At 47.2% G+C, this 21,945-nt stretch overlaps 1 protein-coding gene and 1 long non-coding RNA gene across 3 annotated transcripts in view; one reads left to right on the top strand and one right to left on the bottom strand.

Annotated features, from left to right (window-relative positions):
- KCNB1 (potassium voltage-gated channel subfamily B member 1) overlaps positions 1 to 21,945 on the bottom strand; it is a 109,137-nt gene that overhangs the window by 18,005 nt on the left and 69,187 nt on the right. The window lies entirely within an intron of this gene.
- On the top strand, positions 17,442 to 19,231 carry LOC121107335. The gene is made up of 3 exons (XR_005841277.1): positions 17,442 to 18,355; positions 18,444 to 18,521; positions 19,081 to 19,231. It is a non-coding gene; the product is annotated as an uncharacterized LOC121107335 (long non-coding RNA).

A 21,945-nucleotide genomic window follows, 5' to 3' on the forward strand; every position in this document is an offset into this window, starting at 1 on the left:
TTTCCAGAAATGCATTAGGAGAAGCATAAATCTGTTACAAGCATCAGCTGTGCTAATGACATGAACAGACAGGGAAGCCTTCAGGAGCAGTAAATCCCTACAGAGAGTGGAAATATCCTCAACCCACTGAGAGTGTTTGACACTAACACAGGGTGGAGGTACTGCTTGGGGACTGGCTGCCATCAGTCAGCAGGTGGTTTGTTCATCACTTCCTTTGTACATTCTTTTTCTTCCTCTCCTCTCCTCTCCTCTCCTCTCCTCTCCTCTCCTCTCCTCTCCTCTCCTCTCCTCTCCTCTCCTCTCCTCTCCTCTCCTCTCCTCTCCTCTCCTCTCCTCTCCTCTCCTCTCCTCTCCTCTCCTCTCCTCTCCTGCCATCCCAATCTCAGCCCATGAGTTCATGCACTTTTCAATTTCCCCCCATTGCACTTGTTCAGCTGTCTGCAAGGTTAAACCACAACACTGGGCTCCTTCTACAGTGCATGGGAGATTTCTCCTCCATCACATTTCAGAGTTTTTCCCATTCAAACTTAGAACAAGGGCACAAGACTTGGGCTGAGGCACTTCTGCCTTCCAGGCTGGGAAAGATTTACATCTTTAGTGAGACAAATCCTCCTGCATCAGACTGCAGCCCTTGCCCGGGCTGCACAGCCCCACACAGCTGCCCACACGCTTACAGCCTGATGTAAGAGGAGCTTTACTTGCATCTATTGCCTTGGTGAGTAAGCTTCGTGCTCACACAAGGGATTACAGATGATAACTGTTTATTCCTGCAAAGAAGTTGAATATGTGTCCCTCTTTTTGCAAGAGAAACATACAAAGGCTGCAGATGATGGGAAATGTCACTGCAGGTTTCCCTCCAAGCTCTCAGCACCTCCCTAGTTCTTAGCCCCTTCTATACTCATAAAACACCTGCTTTCCCTATCAACGTCTCTGCTCTCTCTCCTATCCACGCTCTGTCTGCAGACATCAGGGCTGCGATGTGGGGGACACAGCCACACGTGGATCCCCCTCCCAGCGTTCCCGGTGCTTTTCTCTGACTGCAGCCCTTTAAAACACTCCATTCACTTTGTGTTCGCAGTCTCAAGCACAGATGGTTCTTCCCTTTTCAAGCACTAAACGCTTGATTAGATATCACATATTTAATAAATAGCAACAACTGTAGACAAACCAAAGCAGCTAAAAATGAATCCTCGGCAATTAATCATTCATATCAATATGAGACCTCAGCAAGTAGTAAACAGAGACAGTAGATACAGAATCTGTTTGAATGCAAAAGAAAAGGCAGCAGCCATACATTGGCATTTCAACAAGAGTTTGATCTCAGCTCGGTACGACAGTTTTGATGCATTTAAGCTATAAATACAGGGAACGAAACTGAAGTGTCAAGATACATACTTTTTTCTTTTTTCTTTTTTTCTTTTTTCTTTATAACTCACTTTTGAGCTCAGAAAAAGCTCTTTGAAGCGTCAGCTGGCAGCCTGGGAACTCCCCCTATTTCCATGTTCACTGACTTCTGGGAGCAATGGGCATGACACTAACTTACTTTGCAAGTAAGTCCTTGCAAATCCACAAGAAACAAGCACTTTCCACTCTGGACAGCCCAGGGCTTTCTGATATTTTCAGCATCTCTTGTGATGGCCTTTCCTATGCTGCTGCACAACAGCACACCATCAATAAACTCTGCACGGGCAACCCAGCAGAGCAGGGCACATCACACATTGCAGTCTCTCCCTTCTCTCTTCTCCTCGCACAGCCGTCCGAGGTCACCCTGCTACTGCCATGCTGCCAGCATGGTCTCCAATGTGCAGGGCAGGACCTGAGCCCCATGCTTGCTGCCATGGTACCCAAGAAGCAACTTCACAACAAAAGCAGATTTTTACTTTACCGATCCTTTTCCAATGCTCACAGAACTGCAGAAAAAGTAGAGATGAAAAGAAAGAAAAATAAGAAAAATAAGAACACCTCATCCTTTTTGTCAGAGAGCACTGTTTGTTTTCATACTATCCCCTGGGGATCTTTGTTTGTCTGTTTTAATGGCCGTTTAATTGATATTTTGCCCTTTACACTAATGAATTCACTGAGAACTGGAAAAAGCAGCACTGAAAATGTGCTGCATTTTAGTGAAAGTTTATTGAACAGAGAAGAGGGGTGAGAGGGAGAGGCAAGGTTTGCTGTACGTGGCAGATGAGCAGTGCCAGGTGGTACACCATATTTTAATCAACGAGCAGAACAGCAAAGACCAGCACTGAAAATGAAGGGAAATGATGCACTTCACAGGGTTTTAGCACGTTCTCAATTGCCTGTTTTTGTTCAGGGTTTCTATGTTAATATAGGATGATACCACACTGTATACTGGCTGGCAGAAATTAATCTCGTCACGAATGTACTTCTTTGAGAGGCTGAGCCTCCCTGAGCTCTTAATTTGAGCTGATTTGACTGTCTCATTATCATAGCAGCAGATTTTGGAATAGCAAAGTTGAACCTTACTTGAACTTGTTGGCTACATCAGCACTGTTTTTCCTTCTCCTCCCCACCTCCATCCATGAATAATACCAGCATCACTTTTTTTTAATGCTGCTGAGCCCTCCTAGTAACTGTTTGCTCAACAAACACAGCCAACATGGTGCATTAAGGAGCCTGATTTGTGTTTGCCAAAGATAGAACTTGTCATATCATGGAAATGCTCCATTTTGATGTCCTGGGAAACACAGGGCTTTCGGTCAAGCATGCAGTGCCTTTATCTCGCACATCGAACAGGCTGTGAGCATGACAGCTTTGGGTTTTGCAAAACACATACTGTGTGTGGATGGGGGCCAGGTCGCTTTGTTTCCCTGTTCTGAGATGCCACTGCAGTTCAGCTGAGCAGTCCTGGGGCTCCGGCTGCTGTTTCCATCTCAGACCACGGCTCTGCTCGGCTCACGCTCCCCACTCACTGCTGTGATGAAAGTCTAGCGTGGTTCAGATGCTACCATTAAGGCTGTGCTTGGCCAGCAGAAAACAATTCAGCCCTCTGTACATACGGCCCGTGACACATCTGACTGGGCTCTGCCTGCAGCAGAGGCATCCATCCCTTCCTTCCCCAGTAACTTTCCTCAGGAAGAACGCAGGCGGGTGGGAGCAGGACTGCGGTGCCTGCGAAGGAGCCCTGCAATCCAGTGCAAGGTCAGCCACGAGCCACCCCGTGGGCTCTCTGAGCCGCTGGATAAAGCTCTGTTTCTGATCAGGTTGCATTATCCCTAACGAGCTCTGGCAGACACTACAGCACTCTGCTCTTCCACTGAGACAAACTGGTAAGAGCCACCTTCTGAGGGCAGCGCTTAACTCTTTCCATGTGTGCTTGCTTGCCTACAGGGAAGCCCAGACTCTATTTGGGTCCTGAACAGGGCACCCACATGGCTCACACAGATCATCAGAACAATGCAGCCAGCTGCTCATCGGGGGGATTACCCCATGGACAGTGTGAGCTGTGGTCTGTAAGAGACGCTCCTGGGGCCGGCCAGTGCTCAGCACATCTGCAGAAATGGCAGTATTTCTGTTCTGCTGTTTGGCCTCTCGATGGCTACAGTACAAAATGCCAAGAATCTCCAACAGCATGAGGTCTGAAAGAGATCCCAGCATGCTTCTAAGAATGCATTTGGAAATGATAAGCAGAGGAAACCCAGCCGAGGGACAGACCCACAGCAGGGTGGGAAAAACAAACCTTACGCTGAGAGCCACCTAAAAAGGACAAACTACCAAAGGAAGAAAAAAAACCTCAGTAAGTCAGGTATACATGTTTACAGGAATAACAAAGGGATCTAGGAATAACCTTTAAATGAATGAAATCGGGCACAGAACAGATGTGAGTGGAAGTCCCCTGCAGCTGAGGCTCTCCATGCATGATGTGAAGCTGGCAATCCCCAGGGCAGCCCCGAACAGCCAGGCTCATCAGGGAAGCTAATATTGGCTTATTGTTTTCCTTTACTTCTTAGAGAGGAAAAAAAACATCCTAACAGCAGCTGTGCTGAAGCCGTGTGTCCCAATTAACCTGCTGCAGGTAGGGTCAACCTGCTCTCCCCTGCATCCCCTTCAGAGGGCACGGAGCGTGTCTGTTCCCATGGCCACTGTCCCCTGGGAAGGAAAGGAAGGAAGAAAGGTGCTCTTCTATTTATGAGATAGTTCTGCTTTATGGCACTGCCCTTCCTGCAGCCTGGCTGAATGGTCTTTCTTTTCTTTTTTTTTTTTTTCTCCTTCTCTCTCATTTTTCTGTCAATTGATTGCTCACTGCCAGAGGGTATTATTGGCTTCAAAAGCCTCATTTTCTGGTTCCTGAACTGCTCATGTTCTCCTGGCTCATTGCTGCTGCTGGAGGTCAGATCTGAGTCCCGGAGTCATTAGGCTGTTCTGGGTTTGACCTTGAGAGCTTCTAAAGCTCACCCCATTTCATGAAGAGCACCTTTGAAAAGCTCATTGGATCATTTCAGACACACACTTTTAAAATAACACCCAATGACCAGAGACGATGCGATTATTTCAGTGGAAGGTGGAAATAGGCTGGAACCACATCACTGCCAGGTTTCAGAATGCAGTTGACTGGGAGCATTTCTGAGCAGCTCTCAGTTTGGCTTGGTGCAGAGCTGGGGGCTCTGACAGCACCCCTCAGTCCCAGCATGCATGGAAAACCTGGTTCAGCTCTATAGAAATGCAGCAGTTTCAGTCTGGTCTCAGCTCTTGCAACGGATTAATGCATCTGGAGCAAGATACAGTTCTGTAATTTGCATGAAAACTGTTCTGGTGCGGGTGTTTTGGGAAGGGCTTCCCTGTGGATTGGAAATCCCCAGTCTGTAGCTGTCAGTGAGCAGCCATCCAAAGCACAGGAGAAAAAAATTAAGTCGTGAATCCTGATCTGTGCCTTGCTGTTCAGTTCCACCCTGCACAGCTGTGTTAACATGGAGAAGAAGGTGCAGGGGTAAAAATGCCAAACAAAACCAATTACTTTCTTAATTTAATACGTTGTTTCTCCTTGTACTATACCAGGGAGTTATCTTGTTCTCTACAGAACATGGCAAGGTCCCATGAGATTCAAAACTTTGGGGTGAGTTGCCAGCACTTCCTGGGCAGGAGCAGTCCAACCAGATCAATGGATATCGGGTTGGATGTTAGGAACATTTTCTTCTCAGAAAGAGTGATCAAGCATTGGAACGGGCTGCGCAGGGAGGTGGTGGAGTCACCATCCCTGGAGGTGTTCACAAAAAAGATAGATGTGGCACTGAGTGACATGGTTCAGTGGGCATGGTGGGTATGGGTTGATGGTTGGACTTGATGATCTTAGAGATCTTTTCCAAACCTCATGGTTCTATGAATGAGCAGCCCATGGGCTGGGGTGGAGGATGGGGACTGAGCATGAGCCCAGCAGGGCAGGGAGTAGATGGCCAGTCCATGCAGACTGTTGCAAGGGGGATGGGAAAAGGAGTGCTCCATCCCTCCTTTCTGGAGGGAATAAAATGAGCTCAGAATCACTACTGCTGCAGCTATGCTTGGCTGAGGATGTGGCTCAGGTTTGTCATTGTTAGCTAATTTCCTCTTATGCGTTGTACCTTTGCAGAACGAATAAATAATGCTTTGTCTGGATGGACTCATCCTGTGCCACTGCAGATGTGCCAGGCAGGCTTCCGGCTGGAAGATGCTACAAGGAGCCCAGGCAAGTCAGGCTCTGCTCCCACAGAAGACACAGGTGCCATACAAACTCTGTGCAGCCAGACTTCACCATCTCCCTCCCCAGGATTATGGGTGTCTGCTCAAAAGGCACCAAAGCATCAAAGCAATGAGGGGAGCTGCTCACCTGGGAAGACACCTCTGTGCCCTCCCACCCTGCTCTTACCACCAGATCACGAAAGGGAGGTTTAAAAACTTTCAGTTCAACCTTGGGGGCAAGTTGGCTGCTAAAGCAGATAGAATTGGGGCATTCTGGCTGAAAACCTGCTCTTGAAAACACAAAGAGCAACTCAGGCTGCATTGGACCTGCATGTAAGACACGATGCTATTGGAAACCAAATAAAAAATCACAAACACTCGGTAAGCAGCAGTAGCCTGGCTATAGCGGGGGCTGTGTGGGAAGGAATGGAAAGGCTCCTATTTAAAGACGCCTTAATCAAATCCCATCCCATCTACACTTCTAGGTTTTGCTCCAAATCCAGTTAAATCACTGAGCTAACAAAGACTGTAGTTAGCAAAGAAGACAACGAACCAGAAAATGCCCGCTCGTGGGTTATTTCACTGCTCTGTGGGGAAGCACCGAAATGCTGACAGTTTACCTCTCAAACCCCCCAAACAAAACAGCATTCCCAAATTATTATCAGCAAGAACAGTGCCATGCTTGCAGGAGGGCTGCACCAGGAGGGTTTTGCTGGCCGTAGAGCTGTGGGCATGGTGCAGGGCCCCCACATAGCGGCACTGCACTGAAAAATCATTCGTGTAGGCTTGGATGCCCTGAGGAATCCAGGTCAGGCCCTGTGTTTCTCCAAAGTCACTGCTCACAGAGAGCGCCCTCAGCCCATTTCCCTGTGTGAAGGGGGTGCAAAATGCAGAAGAAATGTGAAATGCTCAACGAGAAATCACAGATTACTGCTAAAAGAGAATCTGTTGAAGAAAAAAATAATCAGCAGTTCTCTGTGTTTGCAGCACATTGTCTGCTGGTTCAAAATCAGGCTCTGGCTGATGTTATTTTGGGGGATTTAAACCAGACTCTTGCTGTTATCGTCTCGCTGTTCTTGGCTTTGTTGCTGTTTCTCTTTTTTATTATTCTGAAGGAAAGAAGTCAATTAGAGTGTTCTTTTTTTGGCAGTGGGATGGCTGTGTGAGCACCGCGTGGACAGTCTCCAGGTGGCACAGTGGCTCAGCACATGGGCTGCTTCCCACTGCTCCCAGTCAGGTGCAATGTCACGGGGATTTCCCTCCTGCAGCACAGGGCTTTACAGGCTCTCAAGGTATATCCCCGTGCTAAGCACCTGCATGGAGCTCCAGCCACACAGCCAGGAGATTGCACAGACTGGAGGTGGCCCCAGGCAGCAGGGAGGGTGCACAGGAGCCTGTGTGTACATCTCAGCCTTGGTGCACATCCCAGCTGTCCCATAATGACTATCCATCCTTCATGAAACCTGTAACTCTCCCTCCAAAGCAGACTGTGCGTTACACTATATGATGTCTCTATGTACATGCACAGTGATGATGAGCCTTCCCCTAGCCCACCTGCACAGGACTGCCTGGCTTTTCTTGCTGCAAAATATCCCCACAGCAGACATAACTGTCCAGGCTATGAACCAACCTGGCTCCAACATGCCCACAGCATCACGTGATGACAGCCTGACATCGTGCACATCCCCTCCCTCACAGTCTCTCATTCCAGCACCAATTAGCTGCCTGCTGGCACAGCACAGACTGAAGTCTTACAGGCACCTACCCCTGAGTGCACTTTAATTGCCCCCTGAAGGCCCTGCACCCAACCAGGTATCAGATAATTTACGAGCCAACTTTCAATGCCTATGTTTAAAAAGGTGACCCTAGTTTGAGAAAAGATTTTCTGGGGGCCAAGCTGTAATTTGGAAACATTTAAACATGGATTTAAGTAACCCTGTAAAATAATGTGCTGCCGGGCAAGAGCTTTGGGTTAAATTATACCCCCAGGAAAATCACAGTGTGTGAAGGCAGCTGCTGGGAGTTGACAGGGCCTTCATTATGGCAGCCCCGGTGGGCGATCTGGCAACAGAGGAGTCAGCTGGAAAATCTCTGCTGGGAGGGCAGTGGTGAACCCCGTGAGCTGATGCACGTCCTGCTGTGAGCCGTGCTGCTGGGGCTGTGTGTTTTAGAGGGAAACAGCTTTAGAGGAGCCAACAGCTTCAGAGGCTCCTTCTCCTGGTTCAAGCTCCTCCAGAAAATAAACACAGAAACTGCTCTGCTCAGTGTTTCTTGACACAGAGCCACGCTCTGCTGTGTTGCTGCTCTGCTCTGCTCTGACACCCCCGGTTTGTGACTTAAAGGCAGCGCATCCCCCTCCTTGGCCCTTTCCCACCCCATTGGAGTATAAAACCACTGAGCTCCCCTGCTAATGGCCCAAGCGAATGGTTTAATCGCAGTGATGTAAAAGGAGCGAGGAGCATGCAGGATGGAAAAAATGCTGGATAGACAGTAAGCCTAATGAGGTAATTTACAAAGCCAAGTGTTTTTTAACAGACAGAACGTGGCAGAGCTGACATGTATACTGAAAGGGACATAAAAGCGTAGACAAAACAATAGCCGTGCTTGGCCACAGCTCGGTTTACGCAGTGGAAACATTTTTTCCTCTGCAGGCAAAAGGGAGAAGCGCAGAGGACTCATTGAAAGCTCCATTATTGGTAGTGCAGACCCAGCGTGGCCACGAGAGATGCAGAACATCTGTGCACAGGCACCCTGAGCTCTGAGGCTGTGCCAGCACCGGTGCGATGAGTTTGCCAGGGCTCTGCTGGCATGGCCAGCATCCGTCCCTGCAAGGAGAGGGGAGTGAGAGGACCAGTGCCCAATGGGTTGGGTAAAGGGCAAACTCTGGGGTTCCACCTGCCTGCTCTGGCTGGAGAAACCAGTTGGGAATTCCTGGCGATGCACCCAAATTGCTACCTGTTTCAAACCGCCGTAGCAGCAAATCTGCACGAGCCATTCAATTCTCAAGCGTTTTCCCCATTTTGGAGTAGCTGCAAAAATTAAAACCAGTAATTCCAGCTGATTGCATAAAGCGTATGCTCAAATAGCAACTACTGGTGGAACCTTCCTATGGCTGCTGTAGAACTTGGACTTTATATAATCCAAGTAATAACATCAGCCACAACCAGACAACTTGCTCTGACTGCGCTGCCTCTGTGCCCTGAATGGATTTACACAGTTCAGTGCTTTGCAGTAGCTTAGCCAGCACTAAAAACATAAGAATTTAGTTATTAATGTCATTTTGCATTGAGATAGTGTGCGGGATCAATCTATCATGCTAAATCTACAAGCTCCAAACTGTATACATAAGGTATACTGGGGGATTTGGAAAGATTAAGAATAGCTCCTAAGTGTCTGCATGTGTGTATAACCACTGATGGCTTTGTCTATGAGTTACCTGCTGCTGTGCGGGGAAGGCAAAGATAAGGAAACCTGTTCGGCCTGCCTGGGAGCAGCAGTACGAGACCTGCTCATTGTTGAGCTCTGCCTCCCTGGTTTGGGGCAATTTAGCCCTAAAACATCATGCTGAGCCCAGCTGGAGCTCAGGGCATCCCACATTTCTGCTGTCTGCTGCTAGCCTCCTCTTCTGCTCCTCTGGGATGCTGCTGATGAATCAGCCATTCCCAGGTGAACGCAGCCCTGCTTGAGATGTGGTGAATCCCATAATCCCCCCAGGATTCAGTCATCACCTCCCACAGCCCCAGCCAGAGATATTCACCGTGGCCCCAGGATCAGCAGCAGGGCAAAAAGGAAAGGACACTGCACAGGACAGCGAGCACGTGATCAGCAGCGTTAGTGACAGCAAACCTGGATGCACTCTGTGTTCTGAAGTCTGTGTCATTGCAGAGTGCCTGGGCCAGTACTGCCTTCCCCAAACACCCATAGCGTGTGTAACCACGCTGTTTATAAAAAGCATCCTCTGAAAAGATTTTCCTACAGGGTAAAGGCCCATTATGAGGACTTCCTGGCTTACGTGGCTGTATATAGCAGTGGTAATCCTATTATGCTTATCCTAAACCGTCCTCCACCGAACAGTGAAATGAACTTTACAGAACACTAGAAGCTTAATTAAGCCTCCAAACCTGCTGCGAGAAGCACAGTTCTGCCTCTGTAACTGCACGGTTATCGCAGCAAACACAGGCGGCACACCTGCACCATACACACACCCAGCGCTGCGTCCCTGCCTCTACTCGGCTTGTTCTTGGGAAATTCAAGGCAAGTCCTTTGTAGGAAGTGTTGTCCCATTAATTCTTTATCACCGCGAGCCCAAATCCCTGCACACATACGCGTGGCAATAACTCTGCTCTGGTAAATAGCTGTGCTGAGGCTGAAGAGCACTCGCTCACGCACTTCTGTATTTTCATTGCTCAGCTGTGCTTTCCTGCGGCGAGGATAAATAAAAGTGGAAGCGATCAGCCTGGCCGTTGTGGGGGGCCTGTGCAGAGCTTTAAAGAAGCAATATTACAGCAAAAGCGAGTAATAATGAGCTGGGTTGCAGCAGCCCCAGTGCCTCTGTGCTGTGCATCAGCACAAAGCTTCTGAGCTCCCGTACAGACCTAAGAACTGACCAGCGGTGTCCAGCTGTGTGACAGGTGGCGGGGCAGATTTGGATGCTCCAGCCAATTCATTTCAGCTGCGTGCTCCAAGATGCCCATATTCATGTTTCACACTTATCACTTTTTCACACAATCCATGCTTGATAGTCTTTGAATCTCTCCAAAGAAAACCAAGCGCCCGTGAAGCTCCCGCGCAAAGCCAAAGGGATCCGCAAGAGCACACACACAGCAGCCAGAAAGGGCTACAGGGATGATCATCCTACAACCAGAAAGGAGTCTTTCTGGTGCTAATAATATCACAAATAGTGCTCTAAAACCCTGAGGACATCACAGTGCCAGTGCCAGCCATTGCATGTCCAGCAGGGCTGAACTCCTAACTCCCACTGAATGCAGATTCCTGGGACCTTTCCCCTTCCTTTTCCTGTGTAGGGGACCTTGGAGGTTTAGCTGTAAAAATCAGCATCTTCAGACACTTGCTTTTTGGTGTAACAGACTGAGACAGGCTAAATATTTTGTGTTCTTGTCTTGCCTGGCTGGTAACCCAGATACTATTAGTGAAGCACAACTGGGTCATGTGAATTAATATTAGCATCTGCGTTAGATGCTTTATTTACATCACTGTAGCTGTCAAAAGTTGTAGGTAGCTTAAAAGGAATCTGGTTGATTTATGTTGACACCAGCGAGAAAATAGCTGTGTCCATGGGGCTGGGGCTCAGGACAAGGGACAGAAACATGGGCTGTGCCAGAGCTGTGCCATGGCTGGGGCTGGACTGGAGACATCAGGTAGAAGAGGTTCATTCTTAAAGCTCCAGTCATTGTTTCAGCAAAGTTAAGGTATTAATTAAATCTTCAGCTCAGTAATTATGGAAACCTCAGCCATAGGAAAGAGTCCCTCCTTCCTCAGGTCCCTGTGTCAGTGTCTGGGCACATCCTGCTTGGAGCAGATGGTGATGGGCTGTGGTGCTGGGATGAGTGTGGTCCAACTGCCAGAGCTGGGCATCCCTGTATCCAAAATATTGAGAGGCTGTTGAAGGAGCTGGCTGGGAAGTATTGTCCTGGTGTCAGGAGAAGGGTCTGTAGGATGAAGTGAGCTTGGGAGTTGCTACTGCAAAAGGTGCAACACTGCAGTGAGCATCCCCGTAGCTATCATGGGTCTATCATTTCACTACATACATAGAGAGATCATGCTCTCTTCCAGCAATGTGCACCAGAGAAATGTTTGCCTGCTGAAGAGTTCAATTAACAGGAAACTAACCAAAGCAGAAATGACATCCTCCACAGTGGGCAACATTATTAAAATCCTTTTATGTCCTTCTCTCGGTTGTTATATGGACAAAAACTTAAGCAATCATACCACAACAAAGGCAGTGTCTGTTTTCAAAGCAAGCAAAGACAGATCTCCAGGAATCAGGTGGTCCTGGAGCCAGAAGTACTGTTCCTTGTTGGATTCCAGTACCAACAGTTGTTGAGCTTCACTGCCCTCAGGAAACTCAAGTTGTCATCTGAAAGTTTCATCAGCACACAAAGATTGCAACTGTAAACGTGCATATTAAACAAAACTAGGACTTCATGATCCCTAGAGGTCCCTTCCAACCACTATAATTCTGCGACTGTGAGATTCATCTCAGAAGAAGCAAAACCCTCCCTAGGACTGAGTATGTGGCTGCTTCCCAGACCTGCAGCAAGTTGCATTTTTATGAACATCTTTCAAGGAGATGCAGGAATTTCTGTGAAATTTCCAATTTTCTCTTGAATTAGCATCCCTCCCATCAGCCCCAGTGCCAAAGAGTGGCACCGCGCTGGGACAGACCTGCTGGTGTTGCTCCAGAGCACCACACTGGTCCCTCCTGCAGCCTCCCCATGAACACCTGCTGCCACAGCCATCCTGTGTCTCCTTTCTGCTTCACACATAGGAAAAAGCAACACTTTTTTATCCCTAATCAGCTCCTGGCTCCATAGGTGTTCCCCCATCAGTCATTTCCAGCAGTAATCACAGTGTTAGCCTCTTCTTGCCTTGCACTAAATCTAGACAATTCTCTACCAGCCCTGTGTCAGCATTGCTCTTTGATCTCCAAGGGAAGCCTGAAATAATTATGAAATGGTGCTTTCTTTGCTGGCAGCTTTAAGAACCCTCCGACCGGCTCTTTGGACGCCTTCCTGCCAGCTGTCACTCATACGTTGTAGAGGCATATCGGTAAATATTACCTCACCTTGTCTAAAAATCCCACAGAGGACTTTTTAGCAGATGATTTGTTGGTGTTGGCTGCATGGCCCTTTCCAGCAAAGCCCTCAGCTGGCTCCTTAACAGATGACTGCAAACATAGCTCCTGAGTTACTGACTTTGTCTCTCCCGGCAGCACCTGGCAGCCATCGCCCCAGTAATGGGGAGAGCAATGGTTCTGGGGTGAGCACAATTCTCCCAGCACTAAAACTCCCAAGAGTGCAAAGTAAATGAATCTGCAAGACTTGAGACTCCTAATTTGGAGAATGAATTTGGTCTGCTCCGTTGCTCCCTGCATCACTGTTAGGAGGCTTAGAGTTGCTCTCCTCATTCTCAGATCCTTGAGATGAGAAGTGCAAGGAGAGCAGAAATTGTAGGAAGAACTGGTGGGAAAAAGAGTCAGTCCCGGCTGGTCATTTTTGACTGAAAGCTCTGTGCATCTGCTGGCTTTAGTTTTGCTAACTGTACTTTTTAATTTTGGCAAGGACGTGCAGAGCCCAGGAGAGGAATGCTCTGTGTATATAATTATAAATCAAAATATAATATAATAAGTAAAATGAGCACTGAAAACCACCACTCACTAACTGCATATGCCTTCTACCTAATAGTTCCAGGCTGTGAGTCACCACTTGAATTAAAGAGGTGCAGCAGAGCGGCCAAGGGCCAGCTCCACAGGAGTATCAAAGGCTCTAAAACCCATCCTTGCTCGTGCCTCGTGGTGAAGCCAACAGCTCTCAGACTTGGCTCCAGAGAGCCCAGACTTGGTGGTGTCATACCTGGCTGCCCAGTCGTGCCAGGCTGTACATTCCAGTTTCCTGTGTTACATGGGCAAAGGGCTAAATAGTTAAGAAATGGGATCATGAAGCTGACCAGGCATCAGCTGAAATAAGCAAAAGAAATCCTGGCTTGGGGCAGAACTGAACGCCTCTACACAATGCATTTGGGAGCTTTCAGGAGAAGGACACCTACAACAGGGCAGGAAAAAAGAGAGAAAGAGGAGGGGTTGACACATGTCTGGGTTTTGGAAACGTCTGCTGAGTGCATTAGCAAATGGAAATGCAAAAGTCAAAGGAGCAAGGAGCAGAGGAGAGAGGTTTGCACTGGTAGCCTTAGTGCCCTGGTAACGAGTAGGAGAGTGGCTTTCCATGTGCACATCAGCACAGACCTCTGTGACCTGTATGTCTTCAGTGCTTGTGCAACAGGAACTCACAGAAAGCAGTGCTGCAATACAATTCAGCGTAAGATGTCAGGGTCCCATAATCATAACTCATGGTGACTTCATAGCAGCTCTGAGCCAGACAGTTTCCCTGCTGCTGGCAAGGCCATGTGTCCTTGCCTTTGGATTGCTTCACTCCCCACTGGAATTCAGCCACCTCCACACTGGGACACACTGGGATTTCAATCCTGTAAGTGAGAGAACCAGCGCTGACCTCAGGGCCTTCCCTGGGAGCTGGGAGCAGCAGCATCCTCTGCCTGAGCTTCCAGACACTCATGTATTCACAGCAAGAATGTGAGAAATGAGCTGGTCTTCAGCTATTATTACTTAAATGGAGTGGATGGCAGAAGGTAGGCACCTGAAACCTTAATAAAATCCCCAGCCAAAAGGCGTGAATATTTCATTCCTCTCGTAGAGCAGCCATGCTCAGTAACAAAGGCACTGGTGGCACACGTAGTCTCTTATTGCTTGGATTGGCCAGAAACGGAAAAGAAAGCCATTTTCTGACTTCAATTTTTTTTTTTTTTCTACCGGATTCCAGAAAAGCTCTGGCTCTTTTGGAAATATTAGCAACAACCTGAGAAGGCTTAAAGTATTTCCTTCCCAGTGACTTTTGTTCCTAAAGTGCTTTACATTTCTTATGTTTGGTAATGGCGATAATATCCACTAAACCCCATCAATCTGAGAGTGAGACTCCTCGCCACCTTGCGTGTGGTTTAACTGAAGCAGATTTGTTTACGGTGTATTAAGGGCACTGGGAGGTTGGAACATTTTTGCCAGCTGCTCCCTATGATATTTTGGCAGCTCTCAGGATGTCTTTGTCATTCCCAGTGTAGCTCGAGATGGCTCTCAGAAGGCCAAGGAAAGGCAGCCAGGCACGTCTGCACCTCCTCTGGGGTTTAGCACGCCTTACACGCTCCATTGTATCTACTGTAGGGAAAACCCCAATTGGAGTGCCTTGGAGCATGAAAGGTCTCTAGGTCAAGAAGCTCCTCTTATTGAAAGCAAGCTGCAAAGCTGAGGAGCAATAATTTGTTATGTTTTTTTTTTCTTCTTCTTCTTCTTTTAATTTTTTAACATTTAGTCATTCTAAACTTTCTCATTGGAAGCTTCTGAACTTCTAAGAAATGGTATTAACCATGATGCTGGGAATACAGTTCTTTGCCCCCGGGCTGAACCTGCACATGGACTCTTTTGGGCTGTCTCACAGCACACCTGCTTCATGCTAAACCCTGTACCTATGATCCCTCTGTGTTTTCTTTTGCAGGAAGTTAATTTCTAAGCCTGATCCTCCTTCATCTGATGGACCTCTATGGTTCTCCTAAGACCCCTGCGACATCCAGGATGACATTTGTCTGCTTCCTTTCTTGCACACTGAACTCACTTCTGATTTGCTTCTGCAGAAACAATGCCAAAGTGTTTTTATGGTTTGATACTATGCTACATTTTGTGGGATTTTTTTCTCAATTGACAGTTCCTTTCAGAAACGTTACGCATTTACCTGTAAACTCCGGCAATATACCATGTATTTCATCCTGTGAAAAGCCTCATCCAGTCAATGCACCAATGAGTTAAAATTGGCTAAGATACTGATGATGATCATTTTGATGCATTATGTGTTCTTGACACTTCAGCACCTGATTACAGGAAACAGGACCCTCGGCAAGGCCTATGGAGAACCAGAGCTATCCCCAGCACTGAGCGGGCAGCTGGAATTGCACAAGACTGAAAGACTTGAGTGCGTCCACAGACTGAATTTGTCTTGGTGGCAATTTAAGTTGATGAAACAATCAGTTCCACCACTTTAAAGAACAAGCTTTTAAAACCCCGTCATTATTAAAGGCTAAAAAAAGCTGTAGTCTCTCAGGTAGCTCTTACCAAAGCAAAACAGAGTGCAAATTAGTATAAATTGGTGCCTCAACACAACTGTGTGATTTGCATTTAGACTACTAAGAGTCAAATGCAAATCTCACTTTGCCAGACACGATGCTACATTCAGACTGACTAGTTCAGCGTGTACCAGAATACTGCTGAGTCAGAAAGGAAGAAGTAGGATAGGTAGGAGATGAGAAGAGGAATAAGGAGGGACACATGTGAATGATGGAGTGCCCAAGGGAGAACAAGTCACGGTGAAGAGGAAAAACAGCTTTTGCTGCTAAAGCATAGGAATGAGAATTGGGCATTCTGGGTCCTCTTCCCAATCATGGCATTTTGGATCTGTACTGTGACCTTGGGTAAATAATTTATTCTCTTTTTGCACAGTTTCTCCATCTGTAAAATAAGGTTAATAGTCACTGCCATAACAGGACAGTTTTTCTGGGCGAAGGAATGAGTCAGGTTAGACCTTGGCACACAGCCGTCTGTGACGTGCTGAGAGATGCTACAGAAGTCAGTAGTGCAGGGAATGACTGCTCCTTTCAGCTGGGAGCAGCAGGCCCTGGAGGGCTGCACCCACTGGAGCAGGAGGAGACTCCAGGTCACACTGCAGTGCATCTGGCCCAACCTCCCCTGTGCACTTTGCATTTTTCTTTACCAGATGAGCAACATAAAGTGAAGCAAAGTGAGCTCTGACAGCTTCAGGAACACCATGGGAGGAGTAGATATTTCTTGTGTTGTTCTGCAGCTTCCTCTGTGACTAGCTGTGTTTCCACTTTTTATCTTGAAATCCATACTGCTCTTTTGGAAGGCAAAGAGCAATGCTATACTGTACTTCTTCGAGTTTATTCAACCAGATGTAGTGCATGGTAGATGTATTCACCTTGGAAGCTTACTAGCTGGTCAGGGGCAACGTGAACACCAAATACAGCAGCTTGGTCTGTCCACATTCTCAATGCCTTTTCTACTGAAGTTGCTATTCCCACCATACAAGACCCCACTCCAGCCTGAGCAACACATGTCCTTGCAGAACTTTGTTGTCCGTCTTTCAGAGCCACATAAGCCAACCAGGGAACAACCATTTGCACTGCATTCCAACCCAGGCTGTCTATCTGCTCATCTCAGTAACGTGCAAATCACACTGCCAGATGTGGAATATTCATATGAATTTCAGTGTCTTGATCAACATCGCAGTTGCTGAAGCTCACAGTATGTTTTGACCAACTCACCAAATTTCTGTTGAATGCTTTTATACTAACACACATGAGAACAGAATTTATCTCCACATTACAAGAAACCCTTTTATGACAAGCTATAAATGTGCATAGTCTGTGTAACTTCCTATTTGCTTCTTATCAAGTACAGAGTCTCTTTCATGGTAAATCCCAGCAGGACACCAACTACAACCTACTTGTAGTATTTACCCTACTGTTTCTTAGTGGTTTTAAAACACAGCGCCCAACTCATTCATCCTGTATTAGTGCTGGCCTGTGAAACAGTTTGCTTTAATTTCAGCGCATAATCAAAAGAAAATTCAAGAACTCTAAGTCTGCCATGACTACTAGGTGCCTGCTCTGCCCCACCACACCAACAGGAATCGCACACATGGAGCTGAGCTGATGGGACCTGGCTTGGGTGGCACAGCGCAGTGATGCTCCCTGCTCTGTTCGCTGAGATGATAAAAGAACTGCTCTGTTTCCTGCAGGGTGTAGTTTTACGCACTGCGAAGGTGAGCAATAAACCAGCTTGGACAGCAGATCGCATCTCCTGGCCATATAACAATGAACGGCATCCATATATTTTCAGTGAATTGCTTAGATTTCTCTATCCTTCAGAAAAGAGAAGCTATGAGCACATATAAGGCAGCTCACATTTTAGGAGTTTCCTATTATAGATGTCATTCCCAATGGTTAATAACTCATCCAAGCATGACTTGAGTAGCCCACATCATCAATATTAAATGTGACATTTACTATCAAGAACAAAGTTTTGGGGCTGCTGCCAGCCCCGCTCACTGAGCTGTAAATATTTTGATCATCAAAGAAGAGGAAGAAGGAAGGAGCTGATCAGCCTGTGCTCACACCCAATAGACATGGGGAGGAATTAGATGCTTGCACAGAGCCCCAAGGGCTCAGTGACTGCAGAAGCACCCTTGGGTGGGTGAAGTCAAGGCAGGTAGCAGTGCTCAGTGGCGCTATGGAGACCGGAATTCTGCTGAGTGTGCAAATGGGTGCAGGGGAGCAGTGCAGGAATCCCTCCTGGCCTCAAACCCCCCACATACCAAGAGGTCCCTTGAATGGGATCACATCACCTTCTCTCCTGCATAACAGCCAGTCTGGCAACAAATGCATGCAATAATTTGACCCCTTTGACCTTTACACGTATGATTTGCTCACGGCTGTGTTCAGCCTGGAGCTGCAGTTGTCTGGGACGTCTGAACATTAACTAAGTCACACACATTCTTTTATGTCTGTAAACATTTTGGTGCCTCCATGTTTACTATGCAATGCTGTTGCTATAGCTACTTTACAGTTGGGTCTGTTTGTTGCAGCACTGCTAAATATTACACGAAGGTACAAAACCAAGAAACTGCTCTTCTTTAAAATGAGCTGTCACTGTTATACTGACACAGAGCAGTGAGAGTGCAGAGCTCAAGAGAAGAAAGGCCTTTGGCATTAACTGGGACAAGTCTAACCACTGCAAACACACTTCTCTTCCACAGAGCAGCAAATGGGTGTGGGAAGCTTTCATACCAAGAGGGGACTTAAATCACAGGTGCACACAAAGCACAAGAGCACTGAATACTGCACCTTGCTTTTTCACTCTTACGTATATATATATACATATATACTACTTTTCTTAGGTCAGGGCAGTGCTGTGCCTTGTCTGCTGCCTGTCCATCTCCTGAAGTGGAGGTGGAGTGGAGCCTTTGGTCCAGCTGGTAGGTGGGGGTGCATTGGGAGGTGGGGATGCATTGGAAGGTAGGGGTGCATTGGGAGGTGGGGGTGCCTTGAGCTGCGCTGCTGAGTAATGAATCATTAAGCTCACCAAATGAGCTGAGGAACAACATTTTGACTTGATCCCAAATATTTGGTTCTGACCAAAGAAAAAGCTTTGCTTTGTGCTAGGTTACCAAAATCCAGTACTATTTCCAAAAAGAGAGGGAACCATTTCATTTAGAAAATAGCAGAACAGCCCACTTCCTTTCACAACCGTCCAAATGAATGTGTAGACATCCCTGAAGGACACATCTCACTGCTGCAACCCAAACAGCTCCCCATGGCTGCCAGCTGTGCAGTGTCCCCTCTCCTCCTGAACCTGGGAGACACATGATTTGCTAAAAAATGTCACTCAGCTCTAGCACAGAATCAGAGAATCATTAAGGTCGGAAGGACCACTAAGATCATCTAGCCCAGCCTTCACCCCATCGAGTAAGGAAACAGCAGTAAGGAAACACCAAAGAGCTGTCAGTGAATTGTCGCTTTGATTTTTTGTTTCAGAGTCCATGAAATTGAGGGGGAGGATTTCTGGAGAAGCACCAGGCGTGTTTTCATGACGATGACCTTCTAATTAGACATGACAAATAAGTACAGAAGGTCTCATTGTTATGGAGTGGTGCTGTATAATAAAGACTGCAAATACCAAATAGCTTCATTACGCCCATTATCATCTTCTATCATTGTTTAATTGCGCGTATCAATTTTTAATAAAGAAATTTCATGTGCCTGTGAATTAGATCGCACTGAGAGGGGCTTTTGTTGATTGCAGACACATCACCAGGCCAGCTGGGTCAGCTGGCTGCAAAGCAAGGTGGAGCAGAATGAACCATCTTTGTTATTCTGGACCGCGTGATGAACAGAAACACTTGTTGAACTTTACTCAGTGTCACTTAATGCTATTAGTGTCCTGGACCAGAGTGATTTTACTCCTCCTCCAAATAATGACAAATGGTGCAGCTGGACAGAGCTGAGCTATTCACTCCAGTGGTAATTGCTGCACAATGATATTAAAGAAGCATTCACCAAAATCTTCCCTGGTTAATGATGTTTAGCTCATTATTAAATGCAGCTCATTACTGTTGGAAAGAAGGCCATTTAGCAGCCATCAGCTTTGTAATACCACTGAGTGTCTTGCAGTGACCAGGCAGCAGGGGGGACAGCATGTTTTAAAAACATATTTTCACTTCAGAATAAAAATGGAAATTTGTCTGGCAGTGTTTTGAAAAGAAATAATATCAGATACCATTTGAGTCTCACTTCCCTCTGCAATTCCTGGGAATGGGCATCTCCTTCACGTGAGATGAAACTGCACTCTATGAAAACTGAGGGCTCATCTTGACCCCTCCTGCTCCCTGCTGGGCACACTGCAGTGCTGCTCCTTGCTCATCCCCACCTTCAGAGCTGACCTGCAGGGTCCCTGCCCAGCAAAGAACCCCAGGACCACGGTTCCCTCCCTGGGGCTGAGCTGCTTACACAAGGAGCGGCCATGCAGCTGCAGGAGGCTCAAGTAACCCCGGGCTGAAGGTAAGGCCAGATGGTGCTCCACTTTCGAAGCTCATTAGGAGAAGGTGTTTTGTGACTCATGCCTAATTCCACACTAATGTTCCTCAGGGCTGTGGGAACAACTCCTGGCCCCCCTCTGTGGCTGGAGTTCCCCTTCAGACCCTGCTTTGTTGATGGCAGCAAAGTTGCTTCCAAAGCAGATTATTGCAGGTAAAGGAAGGAGAAGGTGTGAAAATGAAGAGAGTGCAATGGTGTGTGTATGAGAAGCAGGGAATGAGAGCTGATGGGGATCTCGTGGTGTGGGTGGAACCACAGACCTGAGCCAAAGCAGTTCAGGACATCTCCATAAGTCCTGAACTCGGAGCATCAAACAAACAGTTCAAGAAACCCAGTATTACAATGCCCATGTAGTTCTGTTGGCCATCCTGCTGCCACAGAACATCACCATTTGTTCTGCAGAAGACCAAAGCAGGGACTGAGATGGAGGAGACACAAACCTCCACCAGGGGCTCTCTGGGGTTGGGGAAATCTGACAATGTTTATGACTTGCTAATGGTACCACCTCCCCCCTTCCACAACTCATCTCCAGACAGGTGCAAGCAGAGCGCAGCATGCATTTGGTAGCTGTTGTGTAGTGCAAACAGCAGCTGCCCCACCGCTGCAGTGTGGGGCTGCTCGCCATCTGTTTGCAACAGACCTATCCTGATGCTGCACATACACTGCTTGATTAACCAGCAGACAATTCTCCAGAAAGAACAGAGTTGTGCTGTACTGTTGATGGGTGCATCCACAAAGCTGGGGTGTAATGGCAGCCCCACACCCACACTGTGCAGTAGGCAAATGCAGCGCCCACCCTGGGGGCAGATCCCCCTCAGCTACACATATCCCCAGTGTGTTCTGCTCCATGTGGAACTCAGTCCTCCTCAGCTATGGCTACCAAGAGCAGAGGGAAGTACTAACTCACATCTTTTGAGCTAAAAACGGTATGAGGTAATGTCAGGTTATAAAACAGACCACTCATGTGCCACTGGTTTAATTAAGATAATGAGAAGTGTAGGATGATGAGATACAGTTCTAGACAGTGGGAAAAAAGGGGAAAAAAAAGGATGGAGAGCAATTACATTTGGAACAAAGAGAAGTCTGTGGAGTTAGGGGCTGGGGAACAGGCTGTGACCAAGGTGATGTCTACAGGAGATTTATGGGTACCCAAAATAGACCCGGGCAGGGCTGGGTGCTTGGATTAGTTCAGTAAAGCAGGGAACTTTTTAGTTGAAACAAAGTCAGCCCTTTTCTGAGCCTTGTTTTTGTCCCAGTCAGGAGCCCACCATGATATGGTTTCAATGAACATGTTATCTGGGTACTGAGCATGCTACTGATGTTCCCTATAAGAATGACAGGAACAGGAACACCAGCACAACAATGCACCAAAAACAGCGTGCCTGCATTTACCATTCTGTAGCAAATATTGTTTGCTTTTCCTATACCTGCCTTTCAACACATTGCTTTGGAAAAAGAGACCCCTTAGCCACACACAGCATTTCCCTGTTCCTGCAGCATCCCTCTGAGGACAGCTGGAAAATGTATTCAAGGAAATCCCAATCACATGCTGCAAAAGGAAAGAGGGAAAACTCCAAATGAGTCTGTATGTGCAGGCTACATAATTCGCAAGCACCATAATTAATTCAGATCACTTAGTTTTACAAGCAGTCCTTCAGCAGTGTAATTAAGCTTATCAGTGATCAAATTGGGTCTGACTTCAGCATTAGAAGAGCAACCAGAGAGAGAATAAGTAACTATGGGAGCAAAGGGGAGAGTTTAGAGTAGAGGCAGTTGGTCAATATTTGGGTGACGTGAGACTCATTA

The sequence above is a fragment of the Gallus gallus genome, chromosome 20 (assembly GCF_016699485.2).
Source record: "Gallus gallus isolate bGalGal1 chromosome 20, bGalGal1.mat.broiler.GRCg7b, whole genome shotgun sequence".
Lineage (NCBI taxonomy): Eukaryota > Metazoa > Chordata > Aves > Galliformes > Phasianidae > Gallus > Gallus gallus.